Source organism: Crocodylus porosus, unplaced genomic scaffold (genome assembly GCF_001723895.1).
Source record: "Crocodylus porosus isolate Cpor-Errol unplaced genomic scaffold, CroPor_comp1, whole genome shotgun sequence".
NCBI classification, from domain to species: Eukaryota; Metazoa; Chordata; order Crocodylia; family Crocodylidae; genus Crocodylus; species Crocodylus porosus.
Window position 1 is genome coordinate 97,340,091 of NW_017728931.1, and position 24,254 is coordinate 97,364,344.

The 24,254-nt window shown below is 41.8% G+C and overlaps 1 protein-coding gene across 1 annotated transcript in view; it reads left to right on the top strand.

Annotated features, from left to right (window-relative positions):
- Positions 1–24,254, top strand: part of FOXP2 (forkhead box P2) — a 638,779-nt gene that overhangs the window by 84,807 nt on the left and 529,718 nt on the right. Inside the window, exon 2 of the mRNA XM_019543407.1 lies at positions 2,935–3,093. The gene's annotated coding sequence lies outside the window, so the exon portion shown is untranslated. The remainder of the gene's footprint in view (positions 1–2,934; positions 3,094–24,254) is intronic.

The following is a 24,254-nucleotide window of genomic DNA, read 5'->3' on the forward strand; positions in this document are numbered from 1 at the left end:
GCAGGTGGGGCAGGGGGGGTGTGGTAGATCCTGTGGTGCTGCAAAGTGATCTTCACCATAAAAAGTTTGAAGACCACTGTGCTAGGTGATGTACAATCCTACCAGAAGAATTTACATTCTAAATAAGTGAGTCAAACAAGGAGCTGGATGGGAAGCTTGCCTGAAGTCCTACAGGAAATCAGAGCGGAAACTATAAAGTAGATCCTCTGTCTGTCAGTTCAGTGGCCTCAGTTTCAGCAACTTGAATCAAAGGGAACAATGTTATTTAGCTTTCAGTAGCAACAGCAGCAGTTACTTTTTGTCCTCCTTTTTCAGGTTTCCATTTCCTAGATGTAGCAGCTATTACATTATACTTATTTTGACCCAATATATCAAGCTGACAAGGAACAAGATTCATTTGTAAGGCTAAATTCCCCATTGCAGTGTTTAGGAGAATACTGATAAATAGAGATAGGTATAGACAGGCAGGGATCCTTTTAGATTTTTACCTTAAAGTGAGAGCATTAATTCATAGTTTGCAAAAGGGACTTTAGTTCTTCAAGTGCATACTGATATCCAAGCATTTTTGTTGTTAGTATAGGCTTTTTTCTTACAAGGTACAGATGCACAGTACATGGGGACTTTCAGTTCAGTAACAGAGATATATTTTCCCATGCAGAGCTTAATTTGCATCTGCTATCAAGCAGTATGGTGTGAAAGACCTGGTATATTCCTCTGACACATCTGGTATGTATGGACAGAATTAATTAACATTGGTTTTCCTATAAATGACATGCAATTCCATGACAGCAAAAAGTATTTGTGCCTGATGTCAATCATTCACTGTCTGCCAGTTCAAAAGGCTTCCCTGAAGGAATATGCATTGATCTGCACATACCTAAAATACAGCAAAAACATTGCTGTATCCTGGAGATTAAAGTGAAAGTATGTGTGTTTAACACCAAGAGGAAATATTGGAATACAAATGATGCAGTTGCTAAGGTTTACTTTCTTGAGGAAACTTTTCCTCCACTCTTTAGTGCACCTGCTTTGATCACATGGTCTACAGTATGCTTAAGCAGATGGTTGTGAACACAGAAGTGAGGAGTTTAATCAAGTTTATTAGACATGCTGTAAACTAAACAAGAGGGGCAAGTGGGGAGATAGCTATGTAACTTAAAGAAGCTGGTGTACACTTCCAGTTTGAGTAAGAAATTGCTTGTGTAAAGTGGGTGTAAAATGCTATTTGCTTTATATCCAGTAAATACAAGCATATAAGGTTTAGCATGACAGAGAAATAGGTTGTGAAGGTTCTTGTTTTACTGGCTGTTAAGATTGAGAGTATTTATTAGCATAGGCAACTCAAAATATTCAGAAATTGGTTCGGTTGAGCACAGGTACTTACATGAAGCCAAACTATTCTGACTGTCGTAGTATTACAGAACTGAATTGGAAATATCATGGAAATAGATTGTTTTTTGAACTGTGTTCAGCTTCTTAATGTGAGTCCAAGGTATGATGTGAATTGGAAGGATAAGAAGGCGACTGATAATCTGGGTTTAGATGCTTGATGTTGGGGTGGGGGGCAGATGTAAATGATGTAGGAGTTCCCCTCACCACCAGGTGTGCAAAATATATCTCTATCTCTAGAGATACAGCTATACCTATATATAGATATTAGGGTTGTGCGACGCTTCAGGTGCTGGTTCGATTCAAAGGAGATTCAGCAGCCGAATCTCTGAATCCAAATCCAATTGGGAGACCAGTAAAAAGGTCTAAATCAGTTTGAAGTTCTCTGAATTGATTTGGAAAAGATTTGGAGGGCTTTGGAGATTCAGGCAATCCCCACTTGCTGCTGCATGGAGCTGGACCTGGACTCCATGCTGGTAACTAGGGGGTGGAGGAGGCTGGAGGAGCGGGGAGGGAACCATGGGGGAACCCCTGCCAGTCCCCATCCGCTGCCTGCTCCCCCAGCCCTCCTGAGCACTCTCCAACGCCTGCCCGCTGTCCCAGCCATGTCAGTGGCTGCCTACCCAGCCCCAACATCCCAGGGCTTTAAAGAAAAAGAAAAAAATGTCCTGAACTCGCTCACTGGCTGTTGCCAAGTGGGGGGGAGGTGATCCCCGCTGCCCCCCACTGTCCCATGCTGCACGGCAGGCTCTGCCATGAGCTTCCATCCCCTGCCCACTCTCCCTGCCCCATCAGTGGCTGCCCTACCTGGCCCCAGCTCCTGGTTCTTTAAAAAATAGAAAAAGCCCTGCACTCACCAACTGGTGCAGTGGCCCTCAGGGCTCTTGGGGTCTCGTGGCAAAGCCCCTCCATGCAGCACAGGGCAGTGGGGGGGCAGCAGGGACCACCCTCTGACAGGCAGGAACCAGTGAGTGTGGGGCTTTAAAAATTTTTTTTTAAGAGCCAACGGGGCCAAGTGGGGCAGCCATGGGGGGGGCTGGGAGAGTGGGTGGGGGATGGGAGCTCATGGCAGAGCCCCCCACGCAGCATGGAGCAGTGGGGAGCAGCAAGGATCCCCTTCCCCCCCCACCCTGGCCTGGCAGCATCTGGTGAGTGCGGGTTTTTCTTTTTTCTTTTTTAAAGAGCCAGGATGCTGGGGCTGGTGTGGGGCAGCCATTGACAGGGCTGGGAGAGCGGGCAGGGGATGAGGCCTGTTTGATCTGGCGAATTTAGGGAGGCAGCCAAATCTCCAAATCAGATTTGGCCGAATTGATTCAGGACAGTGATTCAAATCACTGAATCGAATGACTGTCCTCCGCATCAGCCGAAACCAAATCCGAAGCAAATACTAGCCACTTTGCACAGGCCTAATAGATGTATATAAAATAAATAAGTATAGTGTTGTGTAAATCTACTGTGTTTTTAGAAGATCACTGTAATTCCTTGACGTAGTACATAGCATAACAATTTACACTTAGCCTTCTTTGTTTTTCATTCTTATATTAGATAACTTAAGCAAAGGCTGAAGGAAAGTTTGTCCTTACTGTCTGCTGTAGAGGTAGAAGACACTCTTGGAGAAAGCACCAGTTTAAGCAAAAAAGGAAAAAAAAAAAAAGAAAATTATTCCTGGTCATAAAGCAACGAGGTAACAGACTCCAAAGAAATGTAAGTAAAATAGCTGCGAATGAGACTGTTTTCTATGTAGTACTGCATGCCATATAAGAAAAAACAGATTGCCATAATAATGGATTATATTGATAAAAGATGTGAAATGTGGTTACAAAAATTCCCAGTTTGAAAATGTGTGCCTTCAAGCTGTCAGCTCAATAGTATTTTTAATTTTTCGTGGATGATTGTATGGTTTCTGTAGCATATATATATTTTTTTTCATGGAATTATGTACTGACAATAAAAATCAGAAACATTTTTTCACCACTTTACAACTTCAAAGCTTTAAGTCATTTCTGTGAGAGAGAGAGAGATTTTGTGCTAGTGGGGAGTGGTATCAGCCCTGAAGGTAAAAAGCTTATTAGGCACTGTGAAGTAGCAAAAACATTTTCTCTTTTATATTTCTTTGTCTTTGTTTGGCTGATCAATGATGTTAAAATCCTTTCTCTAGTGCTCTCGTTGCCGTCACTTTTAGTTATTGTGTGAAATAGGATATTTATTACTGTTTTGTTTCTGTTTTTCCAGTTGAGCACATTCAGTTGAGCAATTATGGAAACACGTCCATTTATTTTACCTCTGAGTTCAAATTCATATTTGCAAAACAGGAGGTATTCACAAACCAATAGGAAGTAAGCAAAATTCTTTTAATATCATGTGTTAATGGTTGGTAGGTCCATGATGCATTCAGTCGCCTACTGCTGCTTTAAAAATTTTAAAACATGCTTTCTGGATCTAACCTTAGCCATAGCTTAACCCTGTTGACCCTGTCATTGGAATAATGGCATATAGAAATAAAACCCTTGTTACACTGGAAAAATAAAACAAAGATTGAATGCATGAGGGAGGGACTTCACCTTTCCATCCCATTTTGTGGCACTTCTTAATCATTGTTATCTCCTGTCCCTTCCTCTTTCTTTATATCTGTCTACACGCTGAAGATTTTACCCCTAGTTTTGGCTGCAATTCAAGTAGCTGTCTGTAAAATAAATAAATAAATAAATAAATAAATAAATAAAAGAAAGAAAGTTTAAAAAATATTACACATCTTATTTTGTAGGTGCTGTGTGTATAGTCAGGAGTGCTTAGGCAGGGTTGCTTCAAAAGATATGCAGTCACCCAAATGTAGGTTCCTAGGGGACTTTATGGTCGGAAATGTACATGCTGAATGAATTTACTCACTCACTGAGTTTTGTGGTTGCTTGAGTGTGGGGGGCGTTTGGTGGGATGGTGGGGTGCCTATTTTGTTTTTTCTCAACATAGGTGCCTACATTCTCTCTCAGTTGTGTTTAGGTGTGTGATTTTGTCTCAGTCCCATTTTAAGTGTCATTGTCTTTTTTGTGGATGTGGACCTTAGTTACCTACCCTGGAAAACTGGATTCATAGAATCAGAGAAAATTAGGGTTGGAAGGGACCTCAGGATGTAATCTAGTCTAACCCCCTGTTTAAAGCAGGACCATCCCCAACAAGATCATTCCAGCCAAGGCTTTGTCAAGCCAGGTCTTAAAAACCTCCAAGGATGGAGATGCCACCACCTCTCTAGGTAACTTGGTTCAGTGGTTCAGCACCATCCTAGTCAGAGAGTTTTTCCTAATATCCAACCTAAACCTCCCTTGCTGCAACTTGAGAGCATTGTTCCTCGTTCTGTTATCAGCCATGACTGAGAACAATCTAGCTCCATCTTTGGAATCCCCCTTCAGGTAGTTGAAGGCTGCTATCAAATCCCCTGTCAGTCTTCTCTTCTCCAGACTAAATGAAGATTGTCTCCATATCTCTCCCTCAAGCTTCCTTTCATGAGATTGGGCAGGCCATTTGAAAACGTAATATTCCCGGGTGACTTGACTGTACATGTCTTATTTTCCAGGTGCCCCATAATGAAACACCTAGATCCTTGTTTGTGAAAGGAATTAGTTCTCACAACCACTGGCGATGTGTAGGGGGTGCACACAGGTGCATGTGCACCCCCTGAGATTGGCGGTGCACCCCATGAAATAAGTGCCACTTGCCAGCCCCCCACTGTCGACACTGCCACCGGCATCTGTGGCCGGTTGCCGATCACCACTGGCTGCTGCTGACATTGCCAGTGATATCTGTGGTGTGCCAGCCCCCACCCCCTTGCTGCTGACACTGCTGCAGCTGCCTGTGGGAGCTCTCCACTCGGCACTGGTATGCCCCTATCACTGCTGCCTGCGGACAGTCACTGTGCCCCCCCCCAGCCCCCGGGGGCATGCATCGCAAGCTTTAGGTGCTTCAGTTTGAACACTTGAAATTAGTAGAAATCTTTAAATTGCCTCAGCAACAATTGTTAGACACTTTGGAAAATGGAACAACTAGATCCATTAGAAAGTTGTGTAAGCCCTTTTCAGTTTTTTTTACTCTGTACCTCCTGCGTTGAGTCTGTAACATAAGGATAAAATAACGTATCTCACAGGGTACTAAGAAGATAAATTCATATATGTTTTTTGAAGGAATTAGACACTACATTGAGGACAGCTATAAAGAAGCTGAAAAGGAAATTAATAATCAGTGCAGGGTATAGACTGTGTACAGTAAATTAGGCCAAAGATTGCATACCTAATAGTGAGGGTAAAAAGTAAGATTGGACAATGGTGTTATTGACCACCATCCTCCTATATACTGAGGTAGGATCTCTTAGAAAAACGCATAAGATCTTTTAATTTATTTCTCAAATGTTGAGTGTTAGACTTTGCAATCTTAATTCTCTTTTACCTTTAATGTCAATGTAATTGTATTTATGGTGTTTAAATGTATTTGCTTACCTTTGGATTATATATTAGTCTATTAACTATTCTATGTAAATTATTAATAATATTACAGTAGATTATTATGGAAATAGATTTCAAATGGGTGCTAAAAGGAACTGTTACTAAGGGGTTGTTTTAAGCACTTAAAGTTCACTTTAACTTAAATTTTGAAAATTTTGACCAGTATATGTCCAATATCCATACAAGAATAAGACAGCCCGCTACTGCACACAGGGATGAATCTAATATTTATTGAAACTGATAGGAGTTTTCTGTTGAGTTTACAAAGAATGGGATTGGGCTCAGGGAGACTGAGTGATCCTGAAAATGAATGGGTTCTCTTTTGTTGAAACTGTGGGTTCTTTTAGGTATAACATGTTCACTCACTGCTTTTGTATTTTTTTCCTTTTCCCTTCAATAGGAAAAGTGAGACCATTAGGAGATTTCATAGATTTCATAGACATTAGGGCTGGAAGAGACCTTGGAAGATCATCGAGTCCAGCCCCCCGCCCGAAGGGCAGGAAGTCAGCTGAGTCATAGGATCCCAGCAAGATAAGCAACCAATATACTCTTGAAGGTGTTCAATTTGCTTGAACCACCTCCGATGGCAGGCTATTCCAGACACTGGGGGCTTGGACAGTAAAGAAATTCTTCCTTATGTACAGCCTGAAATGGTCTTGCAGTAGTTTATAACCGTTCAACTTCGTCATCACTTGGGGCGCTGTGGTGAACAAATGTTCCCACAGAAACTGGTGGTCACCCCTGATAAACTTATAGGTGGCCATCAGATCACCCCTGAGCCTGCGCTTTTCCAGGCTAAAAAGCCTCATAGCTCTCAGCCTGTAGTCGTAAAGTCTGTTTTCCTGACCTCTGATCATGTGTGTGGCTTTTCTCTGGACTCTCTCAAGCTTATGGTATGGCACTCCAGATTAATATATTTCCCCCTATGCTTTCTGAAATGTGTTTTGGAGTTTTAAAATCTCCCTTGGGGAGTGGATCTTGAATTTATTCATCTGAATATTCTGTTTTGTTATTTCTTCTATTTGTGTCCCCCTTACACCCTTAAAGCATATATTCAGGTCTTAATGGGGTTTGAGTACATGACCTGTCAGAGGCAGTGTTACTGAGATTGGCAAAAAATGTCCTTTTAAATGAATAAACAAAATTATTTTTGGATAGGTAATTTATTTTCTTGATAAGAAGATAAGAACAACTTATTAATGCATTTTCCATATTGCACAATATTAATCAAATAAAATGCCCTTTTTGAATGGCAGATATTAACATTGGTTAGGAAGTGAATGTTGCTAGGTAACTTAGTATTTTTGCTCTTCATTTCTCTAGATTTGAGCTTTTGGTAGAAAAATATTTTTTTTTTATTTTATAGTGCAAGGTGTCTTAAAAGGAGAAAGTGAATAAGATAAAACATTTATCTTCTGTTCTCTACCAGATTTTTAAATTGGTTTATATTGTAACCATGAAAAGACCTTGGATTTAAAAATTTTTTGCTTCTAACCTGAACAAAATGCAGTTTTTAAGTGCAAGTAGCTCGCATATTTTCAGTTTGCCTGAAAAAAAGTGAATAATCTATGTCCCAAGACATACTGGGGACCCCAGAGCCTCCTTGTGGAGAAGCATGTGTATCTCTCTAGCTGTCTAGCCTTAGTAGTCATTAGGTGTAGGGCCAAAGGGTTGACCTCGGCTCAGTGGCAGCTCACCCCCCCTCAGCCACAGGCAGGTTCCACTAGGAAAAAAAAAGGATTGGGTACTGTTCCCAGCATCTGGGGCCATCTGGGCTGGCTTGCCTCTGGTGCAGTGTGGGAAGGGAGCAGGAGGGTGGCTGGGTATGCTGGTAGCCGGAGAAGTCAGCAAGGATGGTGCATGGGGTGCTGGAAGCCTACCAAGCTCAAGCAGCCCCAAGTACACTTGGGCTTTCAGCACCCTGTGCACCATCCCAGCCACCTTCTCCAGCCACCAGCATACCTAGCTGCCCTCCTGCCACCTCCCTGTGCTTACCTAGGGGTGGCTGGAGAAGGTGGGAGGGATGATTCATTGCCATGCTGGAAGTCAGGGGATAGATGTATCACCGCAATATTTTTAGGCAGCAAACTAAAATACATTGGGATGTGTTTTAGTTTGCTATGTAACAAAATCATTTACATTGCAATACGCTGCTGCATGTGTACAGTATGATGAAATTAAATTGCAGTGCGCCGCTGCACATGTAATATGTGATGCAAATAAACTGCTATAAAAGGGCAATTAAACTGCTAAAAGGGCAATTTTGTCACATGTACAAGTGGCGTACATGTTTATTGATACCACTAAAACAAGAAGTTGTTAATATACCAGATAGAAAACCACATTCCTATTTTTATTTATAGGAATTTTTATTCCACTTAAAAATAAGGATTCTCTATCAGAAGAATCTTGGGCATTGTCCTTATCCCTTGTTCCAAAAGAAAATCAGTGAATAGACCATCCTCAAAGGAGGGGGTTGCTCCCATGTTAATAATTCCTAGATAAGTACTTCTTTTGATTAATATACATTTTGACATAATACTCATCAGTAGTTGGATCTTGGAAGACAGTCATAATTTTGAAGCATTTCTGACCAGATTTTATTATGGTCTAAAGAAGGGTAACTGAAGTTACCTGGCTGTCTTTGTGTTTGAAGTTGATCAGATGTTTTTATAGGTTTATCTTAGTTTGACTTAGTTGTATAGTTCCCCCCCGGTAGTTTAAAAATGTTTGGATGACATCATCTTTGCTGTCACACAAGCCTGGGTTGGGGAATGGGTGAGAAAAACTAAAATATCAGTTCAGCCAACCTCCCTCTGAAATGTGTGCTTGAGTAGTGTCTATCTGTACATATGTATATCTTCAACTTCAAACTTCAGTTTTTGTGAATGGAATTTTTTAGTGTAAATGGATATATTTATGCCTTTACTGTGGCCTACTTTCCTTTGTCTTTGGGTGGGATTCCAAGAGATTATTAGAGAGGTAATACTGTAGAGAAAACGAACATAATTAATCTGGAGGATCTTCCATTCAAATGAAAGCACCCTGTGGCAATGAGCTAGCTTGAAACCTAGGAATAGATCATCTAAAAAAGAACTTCCAAGGCACTGTGGAAAATCACTTGATTGGCTTGCAACCACGGGGGCTAGAAAATTATGAAAGACTCTATTACTAGCTTTTTGAGAGAGCCAGAAGGCAAGGTTGTGTGGAAGCAGAGGAGCAGTCTAGCAGCCCAAGAAGATATTGAAAAGGGGCTCAAAGTGGTGAGGATGCTCAGGCAGATTTTGTGCATACAGATTTCTGCTTTTTTCCCCATTGATTTTTATCGCTCTTGTGCTTTATCTGTGAGTAAAATCCTATTCATTTAGAAATTGTTTTTCAAACTGTGTCCCTTGCTGTCACAAAGTTGCCAAAGTGAGAAATGATCATTTGAAGCATCTATAGCAGTGGTCTCCAACCTTTTTAAGTAGGAGATCACTGTTGGCATTTAAAAGCAACCCTAGATCTACCGTGTGCTGCCGCCTCCCCTCCCCCCGCTCAGCAGGTAAGTCTGTGGGGAGGGAAGGGGAGTGGGCAAATTGAGGTAGAAGGAGAAAACATTATTTGGGGGCGTATCTCCCTAGCAGGTAAGTCCAACCTAGCTAGGGCCTCACTCAATTTACCTCTACTCCTGCCTCTGCGGCACTGTCCCTCACTGCCAGGGCCTTGACCTAGCCCCTGCCCCTTCTGTCCCCCATGGACTTACTTGCTGGGCTGGAGCTTGTGAGTGCATGGACGTAGGCACTCAGCCCCACCACTACAGCCTCAGATTGACTCCAGGAGGCTCTGAGATATATGGCAAGAGGCTCTGAGATCTACTGGTGGATTGAGATACATTGGTTTGTGACCACTGATCTATGGTTTTGGAAGTTTGGAAACCTACAAGGACTAGGCATCTGAACTGTGAAGTCTCATTTTGCAGGAAAGGGTGCTGATAGGAGTATATCTTTATACCCTAAAAAAGGTGACTGCAGACCTAGAGCCAGCAAAAGTATTTTGACTTTGCTAAATCAGCAAGCCAAGAGCTCCTGCAATCCACTACTTAGATCCTAGTAAACAAGTCTGCTATTGTCCACTGACAGAGTTCATTCAAGGTTGTAACACGGTTAATAGAGCAGCAGAAAATGAATTTTTCTCTGTAGTTGAATAGAAGGTGCTGTATCAGTGGATACCTTGTCCATCATAAAGTCTACATATACCATATTTACTTGCATTCTGCATGGATTTTTCCCCGCCTCTCCCTTCAAAAAAAAAAAATAGCCCTCCAAAATTGGATTGCAAATTTTAAGCAAGGAAGCTGAGTGGAATGGAGGCATGGGAATGCTGTAGTGGTTTCTGGGTGTGTGTTCCTTGCTTGACTTCCACTGCATGCAGAAGGGGCAGCATCTGCTTGATAAGCCCCTGGCTCTCCTTGCAAACTCTGCAGCTCAAGCTTTAACCCTATCACAGCTATTGCTTAATTAGCAGAAGTCTTCAGCTGAGCATCGGTGTAACAGGATTAAAGCCTTAGCTGCCAGGAAAGAGTGGTTCTACAGATACTGAAGTGTACACTGTTTCTATTCTATGTGGCCTGCATTCAGCCATGACTGGAAAATCTTTTTATCTTCATTTTGTCTTCCCAAAATAAAGTGTATGTCTTATTCAGGTGCATGTGATAATGCAAGTAATTTTTTTCATGTCCTAAAGACATTACTTTCTCTTTCATGTAACTACTGAAGTCAACAAAGCAGCCTGACTCTAAATTTTAAGACTTCCTGAGGTTGTTTCCATCTGGGTAGTGGGTGAAAGATATTTTGTCCATTGTCTTATTTTTACAAAGTTTGAATGAGTTCTAGATACTATGTATATATTATATTCCTAAAACTATACATATAGTATGCATGTCCTTGCCTCAAAAAGTGATTTCTATAGGATAAGAAAAACAGAAAAAACATGAGGAGAAAACTTCTTATTGTTGACTCTTGCTTCTCCTTTTCCTCATCCTACTTAACTACCTTCTTCCTCACTTTTGTATGGATAATAAAATTCTGGTTGGGAAAAGTGGTTAGATCTTACTCTAATTTTTGGGCGGGGCATTGGCAGTCTTGATTGGGCTGGGAGACAGGTAGTCATGCTTATTTTCTCCTTTCTGAAAAATGAAACAATGTTAGCCTACTGTGATGTGACTTTGCTACAAGATGGGAAAGTGAAAGAGAACATGATAAATTATGGCTAAATTTTTTGTTGGGGATGGGGAAACATATACAGGCACTTTTTTACAATGTAAGGTGTGAAGAGCCTTCACACAAGAGTCCATATTTTAAAGATTTTGGTATAATGCTGCATTTCATTATACACAGCACTAAGCATACATTTGTAATTGAATTTATACAGGCAGATACAGGGATTCCCCTGCTTTCTATCGGAAGAAGTGAAGATTTATTCTTCAGTTTCATTAACTGCGCACTCTGAGCAGACTATTCTGTGTGTCTCTTAATTGATGTTATAGCAGTAAGACTTAAGACAATTAACTAATTAAGGTATGCATTTCCCTTATTTTGCTAGGCATCTCAATCTTGCATAGATCAGTGTAAATTCATCCAAAATTTATGAAGGAAAAAGAAGCCATCAGCTTTTGAAGCTAAGAACCTGGTATGACTTTGGAGGAATTTGGCTTAACCCCTAAAACTAAATTCTCCAGCTTTTACATTGTTGTGAAGTGAGTAGCTGCCAATTGCTAAAGAGTATCAGGTTTGTAATGCTCTGTACTTCCAGCTCTACCCAGGTATAAAAAATTGAGAAAACATAAATAGTGATTGTAATAAAAAATAATGTGGTCTGTAGAAGATAACCCAAAGATGTTATTAGTCTTAATAGAACTTGTTTCCTTTTACCATTTCCACATTTGTGACTATCATGTCAGCTGGACAACAGAGGTAGGACACTTCCCTCACCCCCCTAGTCAGTCCAAGTCCATTCCAGTCTTATGCTCCATAAACACTCATGGATATATATGCACACAGGTGCATGCACAGAGCCAATGAGTTCATCAGCTAGATTAAAACTTGTTGAGCTGGAGGCTGTATGGCTTTCATAAAGCGTACCTTTAATCTAATGTCAGTCAGAAATGTTATTGAAAATGACTGTTTATCAGTTCCCATTTTCTTTTCAAATTAAATGAAGGAATAATCACTTTGTTTGGTGATAGCTAAAACAATGATTGTCACAGGACAAAGATGCAGAATAGGTATTCTGTCATTTTCTGTTTCAAAAGATATATGTTGCATACTTCTTCAAATATAGTAAAGCATTATCCTATAGTAGGGCTTAGTAACATACTTACTTGAATATAAAATAACCCCCCCATAACTTAAATTCTATGTATGGAAAATTTAGAAATTTGTTATAATTTTTCAGACAAAGTTCTTTGGGTAAATCTGATATTTTTTATTAGACCAACTCAAACAGCTGAAAAAAAAATCTTCTTTGCATTTTTTCCAACTATTTGAGTTGATGTAATAAAAGATATCAGATTTACCCAACAAACCTTGCCCCTTGCACCCTCACCCCTGGCCCTGTTCCTGGGAGGCGGTGGTGCGGAGTGGTGGCTCTCTGTTCCTACCTGCCCTGTGTACCCCCTAGGGCCTTTCCAAGTACTCCCAAGGGTACACATACCCCTGGTTGACAACCCCTGCCAAAGTTCAGCACTGTTCAGTATGTGTGTATACTCCGATACTTTGCCTCCCCAACCCGCAAGGATCAGTGTGCTAGTTAGCCCCTCTCTTATGACTAGAACTGGGAGTTCTTGTCACAAGAACACAAGATCCTCCAAAAAATTATATGCACATGAGACACAGGACAACCTTTTGTTCCTGGGGAAATTCACAAACAAGCCGTCTTCCCAGTTGAAGGCAGCTCTCGTGAAAAGATCTAAATATTATTAGAGATCTAGCTATCTGATTTTGTGCACAAAAAAGTGCCTTCAGAAACAGAGATCTCTAAAAACTATACCCTGAACATTAGTTTAAACCTTGTGTCCTTTTGAAAAATTTGAGATGGTTTAGGTGCGTATGTTTCTCTAGAGACTTTGAGTGCTATAAGGTTTTAAGATAGGCTAAGTATTCCAGGAACTTAAAGAGCTTATGGTGTTGTAAATTTTTAAGATGATTTAAAAGGTTATGTCCTCTTTAGTATTTGAGTTGGATTAAGTGCTTATATTGCCGTAAGGACTCTTTCATTTACCCCTAAAAAAGAACCTAGGAAATTAAATGCAAAAAACTGTGCTAATACAATGTGTAGGTAGTATTTAAGAAGTGCAAGAGTCTATATTCCAGTAACATTAACTTGGTCCTGATGCATATGGAGGTGGACAAGGCAATGGAAAAGTGCCTGGAAGCTTTGTAGCAATGTGAGTGGGAACTGGACACAGGGGCAGCAGTGAGTTCTGGTCACTGCCACACTGCCAGCATTATTCATGCTGAAGCTGGCAGCAGGCATTTTTATTTTCCCCTCCCTTCCTCCTGCTTCCCTCCCATTTCCCCTGCACAAGTTGGCACCTAGGGCAGTTACCCTTCCCTAGTTATGCCACCGGTGCCTGTAAACGAGGTTGGAACAGAACCTGCAAAAGGCAGGTTTGTGTCCTTTGATGGAGCATTTAAAAATGTCTTTTGTCTTCTAAATAATTTTATTCAGTGGTTGTAGTTATACCTGTTCTACCCAGAGATGTCTTATCCATCTACCAGTGCTAGCTGTCTCTTGCACCAAGTGAGGTGGTCTGTACCTTGATTGATGGAACTAGTTTTATTTGAGTGCTTAATAATGGATGTAGAAACATAAGTTTAGACACCAAGAGTTGGAAATTTGGGCCCTAAAAGCCTCCATTGGCCACTCATAATATTGAAAGTTTTCTGTTAATGATTTCTTTCAGATAAAGGGACTAAGTTATAACTCAGTTGTATCTGGAAAACTGGAGCTCCCCTGTATTAAACCATCAAGACTTAATGAATCTTAAGTTTAGGAGCTTATGAAAAAGAAACTCATTGAATTTTAATTTAATTTTCTAATTTAGATAAATTTTCTGTCAGAAATAGGGGACCTAATTCTGTGTTCAGCTTGTCATTCATTTAGTTAGAAGCTTTTTTGCTTATGATTTTGTCTGCATGAGCTTCTCTTTGTCCTCTGAGATGTCTTTACTTTTATGGACATAAAGAAAAATCCATTCATAGGTCCTATTTTTCTGAAGTTTTAACACTTTCCATTTTACTGTACTTTTAGAAGTATTGCTAATATGTACTAGGGATGTACTGATAAAGATTTTCTTGGCCGATAATGATAGCCAATTATTAAGCAGTCGTATCGGCTGATGCTGATCTGATAACAGATTTACTTTAAAATGCAAGGCATTTTAAAATACTGACATAAAACTTTTTTCCTTGGGACTCTCTAGCAGTCTACTGCATCACATGTATCAGTGTCCCAGCACTTAAAAATGGCAGTGGGGACGCTTGAACTACAGCTCATTAAATGAAGAGAGATTAAATGAGATTTAGTTCAAGCACCTCTGCCACTATTTTTAAGAGCGAGGACACTTCTAAGCAGAGCCGAGCCGAGCGGGGCGAGGGTGGATGCAGGCTGCCCGCTGTGGGCTTGGGCTCTCCGGTCTGCTGCCTTAGTCCCAGGAGCCCTGCACTGGCTGCGTGCCCCCTGCCCACCTGGCAGCGGGGTGCACAACTCATTGCTGCTGGGCAGGCAGGGGGTGCACAGCTGGCATGATGCTCTTGAGGAAAAGACAGCAGAGTGGAGAGCCCCAAACTTACAGTGAGCAGCCTGCATCTGCCCCCAACACAAATCTAGGGAGGCACATGCCCCCCCATGCCTTCTCTGAGGGGTGCATGAAGTGGTGGGAAGCCGTCCCCCCACACCCTCTGGACGAGCCGCCCATGGCTCCGTCCCACTCCCTGCCTCAGCCCTGGGTCTCATGCATTGCCTTAGTAGGGCAGCGCCCCCAGCCCCTACCCCACTCCCTCCCTCACTGTGGGGGCCTCGATCTGCCCCCCCACATCCCTCTCTCCCCACATCCCTTTCCCTCCATAGACTTACCTGAGGGGAGCTGCTGTCCATGCTGCCTGGCTGTATTTCTGTCCCCATGCATATGTGCAGCCACGTACATGTATGCAGTGCCCCATGCATCTTGCTCCTGATAGCCTTGAGCAGGATCCCTTGTAGACTAGAATGCTGCCTGCCTGCAATGGGAAACCTGCCATTTCCTGAGGGAATGCAGGCATCCAGAGGCCCCAGCTGCACAGGAGAGAGGGAACCCAGGTGTCCAGGGCCCTGGCCAGAAGGCATAATTGTCCATAAACATTATCAGTTATAACGGCCAAAAAAAGCTAATAGCCAATAGTGTCATTTGCTCTTTCATTAGTGCCAATCCAATTGGCAACCGATGCACCTTTTTTTACTTTGCATTATATTAATGAAACAAAATAATACTCCACACACTTTTAGGACTGTTTAGGACATCCATGATAGTTAGAAAAAAGTGGCCACAATAAATTCCTATAACTGGAATTAGAATTTGATTATGGAATCTCATGCTTTCCCCATGTATAAAGAACATATCATACTCTTAATCAGAGTATTGGTGAGGCACGTATGTATGTATACATCTGTTGCTAAAATTCAAATTAAGGTCTTCCATTAGGTTGCAAATTAGAGGAATGTATTGTGACAATATATCTTGTTTTGTTTTGTTTTTTCCCCCTATGTCACAAATCGAAGGGAGTTTATTTGTAAAAGTGTAAAGCAGCATTTCTCAATCTTTTCAGAGTCTAGGCACCCCATCCACAATGTTTTTTTCAAAATGTGGTAACACCCCTAGGTGAGAACAACTGTGCTTAACTTACCTTAGTGCTTCTCAGCTGGGAGATACTGCCTCCTGCTAAAACTGTCCAGTATGCCTGCTGTACAGCCAGCTCAGGAAGGGCTGTGACATATGCACACACTCCTTCATTAGGGACCTCTGATAACCCTAAAGCAGGCAGGAGAGCAGGTTTGTACTCCATCCCTTCCATGTCCAACCCCAGTATTGTGTTGAAAGAGAGACCAAGTGTACTGAGTTCTAGCCTACAGTTCTAGTGGGAGGAACATTTTTTTTCGTGGGGGGAGCTCAATGTGAGCATGTGTTGATGTAAATAGTTGCCGTAAGTTTAGTAACTAGGACAATTGGATGCCCTTTTCACCCCAGGAAAAGATGTCAGTCTGGACCTACCAGAAGAGCCTGTGGAGGCCCTTATTTTTTCCCCATGAGCTTATGTTTAATAGTAATTTTACTGGGTGAGTGTTATGCTTGGTAGGTAATAGTGTAGTTTTATAACTGTTTTGTTGTGAGGATGGATGGCTGTGCCAGATATAACCCAGATGCACACAAGGGTGTGCCCCGTCCTCAGTTGGATGGCATAGGTTGGCAGGCAACAGTGCTGTGAAAGGTATGCTGTGACTCAGGTACAGATCTCTCTGTTCTCTATACAACTACACCACACAACATTTTTTTTAACTATATACAGAATTTATTTAACATAAAGAATTATATACAACTATATATACTCCAAAACAATAGATGATATTAGAAAAATTTAAGCAGTATACACTTACATACACATACTTATAACTATATTCAGGAATGGGGTTGCCTGGGGTATGCTTTGAGAGCAGCCACCTTACCCAGGACCCCAAGATCCTTAAGGTAAGCCACTAGGCCCACAGGGTGATCCAGCAGGTAAGTACCAGATTCCCAATATAATACTCAACCAATTAAAGAACAAGAAAAATTGACTCCAATAGATAATAATAACCTTTAAAATTATTTGCTAGCTAAAATATAACATAACTCACACAGTACAGCCAGTTTACAAAATATTAGGTGCAGCTCCCCATTTTGTAGGGCACACTCTCACCCAGTTCTCTGAAAGGAGGTGGGTGGGGGGGGGCCCTTTTCTCTGCCCCCACCCCTGCGAAGCCCCTATTCCCTGAATTCACAGTTGTCCTGAGCAGGGATGTGGTAGGCTTGTTTTCCCCACCATGTGGGCCCAGCTGCTGCTCCGGCATGCCACAGAGGGTTGTTTCTTCATAGGCCAGGGTCTGGCCCTGGGTACCTTGAAAGTTCTGCCTTCTATTGAGGTGAGGGGTGGGGCTCAGCCTGCCTTATCTGGGCCCAAGCCCAGCGGCCCTGTAGGAGGAAAGGGACTGGTGATGCTCCAAGAGTGCCTTAGGGCAGATGCCCCTTGATGAGGCCCGAGCAGTCTCTCACCACTCCCAGGCTTTGTGCATCGGGGTGTGCACCTTGTGTGGCCCAAGCAGACTCTTCCTGCTCCCAGGGCTGAGGCTCTGGTGGTGGCTTCTCCAGCAGCGTCTTCAGGAGCCTAGGGCTATCGCCCGCTAGGGCAGCTCTCCCCAGCTTTCCTTGGCTCCGCTCTTCTTCTCAGCCCTTACTGGTCTGGTCTCCCAGATGAACATGTACTTCTTTTATAGCCATTTGGGGCTGGACCCAGGATCGCAAAAGGTCCAATCAGAGTGAGGGCGGTGAAAGCCTTGCTAGGACTCCTCCTCCTGGGAGCTCTGCCCCCGCATTGTAAACACACCAATCAGAAGGGGGGCACCCTCTCCTGATTGGTGGAAGAAATTTCACCAGTTGCTCGGCATCCTGCTTGTACTGGCAAGCTGTGCACAAGCTGTGCTGTGACTGGTGCACCCGCTACACAGAGAAAGAGTGAGACTCTGAGAGAGCTGGGAAGTAGAGAAAGGGTAGTCCCATGACAAACAGAGAGACTGTCTCAAGGAGGACAGAAAGGAACAAAAAGGAGGACAGTGGAGCATGAAGCAGGACAGAAGGAAGTGCCATGGTACAGTAAAGAGTCTTTCAAGCAGTGTGCTGTGCTGTTTGGGGTTTTGGCACACTTACTCCTCACTCCCTCCCTTGAAGAAGAAAGCACCTCCCTTTCTGGGGTCTGATCAAAAGATGGCACTATCTGAGGCAGGGTTGCTAAGGATTTTCAGGGAAATTAGGGACAAAGAGGAGCCAGGATCCTGAGGTAGAGGCTTGCCCCTCAGAGAAACCATGACAGGGCTGACATCATGGAGTCCTCTTAAGGAGAGGAAGACCAAAAAAAAGGCTGCTGCTTAGGGTGTCTAGAGGCAGAGCTTCCCTTAAAAAATGTGCTGACAACAGTATCTCCCAGAAGCAGGCACATGAAAAGGTAGAATCATCTCTGCACCTCTCTTTCTGGGAGAAGTTTGGCAGTGCCCAATTGGGAAGATCTGCAGCCTGAGCAAGCTTTTCCTAATGCAGGAGTATGCAGATGCCATAGCCTGGTATGTGGGGCTGTTCTACCTCCCCATTGCCATTGTGGCACCTTGGGGTGCTGTAGCTGCCTGGTTGAGATCCACTGGTGTAGAGTCTTTCAGAAAAAAGAATGAATACTGTTAAAAGGTGCCTGCATTCTCCAAAGACTGTATCTGTGCATGTACTTGGCTTTCCACTTTCCCCAAGTTATTTAGTGGCATTTTCAAAAGAGATCTGCATTGGCTTAATTGTGATCCTGTTCACATCAATGGTAAACCTCCTGTTGATGTAGTCTGTGGCCAAGGATTTTCAGAAAATTGCACTCCAGACACTAGGATGATTGGGGAGGGGGAGGTGAGGAAGGAGTTATATAAGTACTGACTTAAAAAGTTGATTCTGTATTACAGTAAAAGCTCTGTTATCTGGCATGAGTGGGAATGGGGAGGTGGGGTGCTAGGTATCTAAAAATTCTGGTTACCTGTGGCTGGCTGTTTTTGGCTGGGTGGGGGGGGTGGCAGTGGCTGGATGTGGAGTGATGGCAGTGCAGGGTAGATGTTTCAGCTGGATGTGGGTGGTGGCAGCAGCTACCGCGTGCAAGCTTTTCCCCCCTCATCTGGCTGGCAAGCTGAAATTCTAGTTAATAGAGTATTTTGGTTAGTAAAATGTCAGATAATAGGACTTGTACTGTATATATTGGTTATGGCAGAGGCTGAGAAAGAACTGCTGTTTTGCTTAATTGTGGTATTTTATATTTTTCAAGGCATGGGCCCAAAGGCAGTACTTGTAACTAATTGAGCTATTCATTGTACTTTGATTCAAAGTGTTGAGGCCATATGATGAAATGATTATTTCTTTAAAGCCTGATTTGGTAGAGTTATTGAGCGCTCAGTTGTTTAGAAAATTGGGCCCGTGGTGTATAATAACTTTTAGAGAACTCTACTTAGATCTATAGTAGGGCTGGCAATTAATTGCAGTTAACATGGGTGATTAATGCATTAATTTGTTTTTATGTTAATTTTTTTAACGTGCGTTAATCGCTGTTGGTGCTGGGGAAAAAGCAGCCCCTCTCCCTTTAGTATTGTGTGCCTGCCTGTGTGGTGGTGGGGAAAATGGCTCTTCTCCCCTTGCTGATGTGTGGCTGTCTGTGCTGCTGGAGGAAAAGCAGCCCCTTTCCCCTCACTGCTGCAGGGATGGATGGAAGGACAGACACGTACACACACGTTCACATGCACATGCACGTCCGTCCGTCCAGGGAACAGACCCAGCAGCTGGATGCAGGTAAGTGTATGGGGGAAGGGGTTGGAGGGCCAGGTTTTGGGGACTGTCTAGAGCATGTGTACATGTATGCACTACAACAAATATTTATAATAAATTGGGGTTCTATTATTGTTTATCTGTGTGATTGACATTGCAGTTAATCACTACTATTTTTTTAAATCGTGCAATTAATTGTGATTATTTTTTTAATCATTCAATGGCCCTTATTATATTAATTGCTAAATAAATATGATTTCCTTCTGCTTTTGGTTTGAACTTTCCTGGAACCTCTAATCCACAGACTTTAAAAACTGCATCTCTCTTCACACTGTAGTTGACAGGAGATTTTTAGTTGTTTCCCCAAAGATAATATGACATTTGAAAATTCTTATAGAATTCTTATTACAAAATAATTCTGTGTTCTCACTGCTAGTAGCTGATATTATGGAATGGTAAGTAGTAATTTTTTCTCAGTTTATAGGTAAGGACACAAAAAGATTTGTTTCCTTGTTTTGAATAATAATTTATGTAAAGCTATAATTAGAACTTAACAGTTTCAGATGCCTGACCTTGTGTGTATTCCTCCAAACTACACTGATTTCTTTATATATCCCATTAAAACAAAATCATTTTGACACTACCAAAAAAAATCTTATTTCAGTTCAACTATTTGTCAAATTTGTGAGGACAGGTGTGATTTTATATATGTACATTATATTATATATATATAATCTGCTTAATTTAAACTATATTAAAAATAGGTATGGCAGTGTAAGTCTTGCAAAGTGGCTCCTACTGATTTTAACATAATACTAAGTAATACTTATGTATCTGAACTCGTTTTAATCACATGGGAAATATACATGATCTGAGCCTCAAAGGGGCCGAGAAGCGATAACTGGGTGTAAGAAGTGATGCATTTCTCCAAAGGAATAGTCTTTGATTGAAACCTCCTGGATATCATATTTTATCAACAATCTGTACATAGTAAAAAGAAAAGACGTAATTAAGTTACTCAATGCCTCATCTAAATTGAACTTAGTAATTCAAAGGCATGTCTTCTTTACAATAACTTTTCAAACAAACATTTGTTAAACATTTGAGAATTCAGAATTGTTAATTCTGCTTGATAAAGAGAACTTTGAAGGGTTAATATACTTCAAAGTTAATACAGTGAAATGTAACTTTGCACTTCAAGAAAAAATGAACCTAGGCCATAGTTATATGGAGGATTCCGTATTGAAAGGTGGTTACTTTAAGGATTTTGAGATTGTAGTGGACAAATAACACAATTTCCAGAGCAGTACTGTGGCAAAAGGGTTAATGTGCTGCTTGTATGAACAGGGAGAACCATGAATAGGAAGGAAGTGAATTACCTCTATATATGGCATAGGTCCAAGTGACACCAGAATACTGCCTACTGTTCTGGTGGTGGTGTTTTGAAAACGATTTTAACTGTAGTGCACCAAAAGTCATTAAAAAATTGCGACTGGAAAGAAAAATGCCTTTCACTGAGAGATGTAAAGTTCAGTCTGCTTGTTTTATGAAGAAGAGGCTTGAGAAGTTTCTTACTTTCAGCTTACCTTCATAGGTTTCCTACTGGTTCCTAATAAATCCAGCAGGAGTAGGAATACAAAACTTGTAACTGGAAGCTGAAACCAGATAATTCAAATTTATAAGTTATACAGAAACTTTTACAAGTGGTAGTGTTTGAACACTGAAACAAATTACATAGGGAATGATGGATTTTCTATCTCTTGACTGGATGTCTTTGTGGAACATGTTTCAGCTAAAACACAAATTATGCTTGAGTGATGCACAAGTTTCTGGACTCAGTACAAAAACAATTGGATGAAATTTAAGCTTGTGATGCACAGAAAGTGAGACTTGACGATCTAATAGTCCCTTCTGGCATTAAACTCTTCGGATCTATGAACTTTTCAACTTCAACTCCTCTTCTTCTACCAGCCAGGCACCACTTGAGGCTGAAGCCTCATTTCAACAAAGTATGAAGTAAAAATTATACTTGAATTGTACAGAGAAGAATGGTGAGATTTTCATTCTGGAACTATTCATGGCCCATTATGGAGAAACACCTTTCTAAAAACATTTCTTAAGTGTGGTTGCATACCACCTAAGTGGGTTGAGGGAAAACGGAGAAAGAAAAATTTCAGGAAAGAGGACATAATAAAATGTTAGCTCAGTGCAATTAAGAGCATATCTTTCCTAGAAAATCCAGTTGTTCTCTGAGTAACTATATTCAGTCAATGAAGTGTAAAAAAAGGAGTAACTGTACTCTTGCCTTAAATGTAAACTCTGACACAGCCTGAAGTTTGGAATTGTCGCTCATATCAAAATTGCAAAAATCTGTCTTCCCCAAAACTTGATACTTTATGATGCAAATAAGGTATTTCCCTCCTGGCTGTAATCTAATATTATTCAGAATTCTTATTAGTGGTTGAGATGGTTTTGTCATATATGAAACCTAGAACACAACACTACGGGGATAAGACAGAGTACGAGAAGAGGCAGAACAGTAGTGAATTGCGTTATCGACTGTTCATTAAAGATTAGATAGGATCTTTCCAACAAGTATTTTACAGCTGAAGTGTAAACTCTTTCTACTTTCCTCTTGTTAGTTTTTTTGAAAAAAAGCTTGTTAGCTTTTTGAAAATTGCTTTTTTTTTCTTTTTTTTTTACTGGCAAAGAGCTGGAAGCTTAGATGTATGTCACTTGGGACTTACAGTCACTAGTTACTGAGTGGCATTTTAGATTTCATTTTTTGTTGTTTGTTTATTTATTGGTTTTCTTCCTTCAAACTCAAGCATTCCATGCCAGCACCATTAAAATAGTGCTCACTAATACTCTATCATGAACTTCTCTTTCTTCCAGTGGTTTAATGAGTGGTCTTTGAAAATATGCTTTTGGCTGAAATTACAAGGAGTTGCCCAAGAGCAAATTCTTTTGTCAGAATTAGTTTAATCAATGTTGTGCGAAGTTCTAGGAAATGTAAGAGAGGCAAATTATTACATTAATTCTTCTGCATATGTCCACATGTTTGGAACTCTTTGTGAAGGGAGATAAAACTGAGTATTTCAGGATTAAGCAAATACCTAACTATTAAGGATGAGACTGAAACCTTTCTGGGGGTCAGAATATCCTTTGCTATCCTACTGTGTGATTTTCTTGTATTTTCCCCTAAAATATCTGGTGCTGGTGTTTCCTGTCTGTGGAGAATAAGTTCAGGGAGAGTGGTTGCTCCTCAAGCGAGTGATCCTAGATGCATAAACTAAGTCTATTCCATCTCAGAGGAAAAGCAGCAAAAGGGCACAGTGGCTCCCTTCACTCAGCAAGGAACTAGCGGACCTCCTGCATCTAAAAAGAAAGACGTACAAAGGATGGAGGATGGGATATACCTCCAAGGAGGAATTCTGCACTGGTCCGGACCTGCAGGGAGTGAACCAGGAAAGCCAAGGCTGCGATGGAACTCCAACTGGCTACAAGTATCAAGGACAATAAAAAGTCCTTTTTTAGATATGTGGGGAACCGGAGGAAAAGAAGAGCAACATTGAACCCCTGCTAAACCAGATAAGACAACTGACAACCAACACCCAGGAAAAAGCCAACTTACTAAATGGGTACTTTGCGTCAGTCTTTCACAAGTCCCATGGGGCACCCCTGCCCATCACAGGACAGGGAGGCCTGGGTAAGGGAGATTCCTTGCCCTCCATCAATGCTGACCTTGTGAAGGAACACCTTGAGAGTCTGGACACCTTGAAATCAGCCAGCACTGACAATCTACACCCCAGGGTACTCAAGGAGCTGGCTAGCATCATAGTTCAGCCCCTGGCATGGATCTTTGAGAACTCCTGGTGCTCTGGTGAAGTGTCTGAAGATTGGAAAAAGGCCAATGTGGTGCCGATCTTCAAGAAAGGGAGGAAAGTGGATCTGGCTAACTACAGGCCCATCAGCCTGACCTCTATACTGGGGAAGGTCTTAGAAAAGATTATCAAAGAGGCCATTCTTAATGGACTGGCTGATGGCCATATCCTGATGGATAGCCAGCATGGGTTTGTTGCAGGTAGGTCTTGCCTGACCAATTTTATTTCCTTTTATGACCAGGTGACCTGGACAAGCGGGAGGGGATTGATGTCATATATCTTGACTTTAAAAAAGTGTTTGATCTGGTATCCCATGATCACCTCTTGGCGAAACTGGCCAACTGTGGTGTCAGGTCCATCACGATCCGCTGGCTGGGGAATTGGTTCTGTGGTCAGATCCAGAGGGTGGTGGTTGATGGAAGTCAATCATCATGGTGCTCTGTGACCATTGGGGCCCCTCAAGGCTCTGTCTTTGGACCTGTATTGTTGAACATCTTCACTAATGATGTGGACATTGGAGTCACGAGCGGACTGGCCAAGTTCGCCGATGATACCAAACGCTGGCGTAAAGCATCCACACATGAGGACAGGAGGGCGATCCAGGCTGACCTTGACAGGCTCAGGAAATGGGCGGATGAGAACCTGATGGTGTTTAACATCAAAAAATGCAAGGTTCTCCACCTTGGGAAGAAAAACCTGCAGCATGCTTATAGGCTTGGCAGTGCTACGCTGGCTAGCACTATGGATGAAAGGGACTTGGGGGTCATGATTAACCAAAGGTGAACATGAGCCTTCAATGTGATGCTGCGGCTAGTAAAGCGACCAAAACGCTGGCTTGCATCCATAGATGCTTCTCAAGCAAATCCCAGGACGTCATTC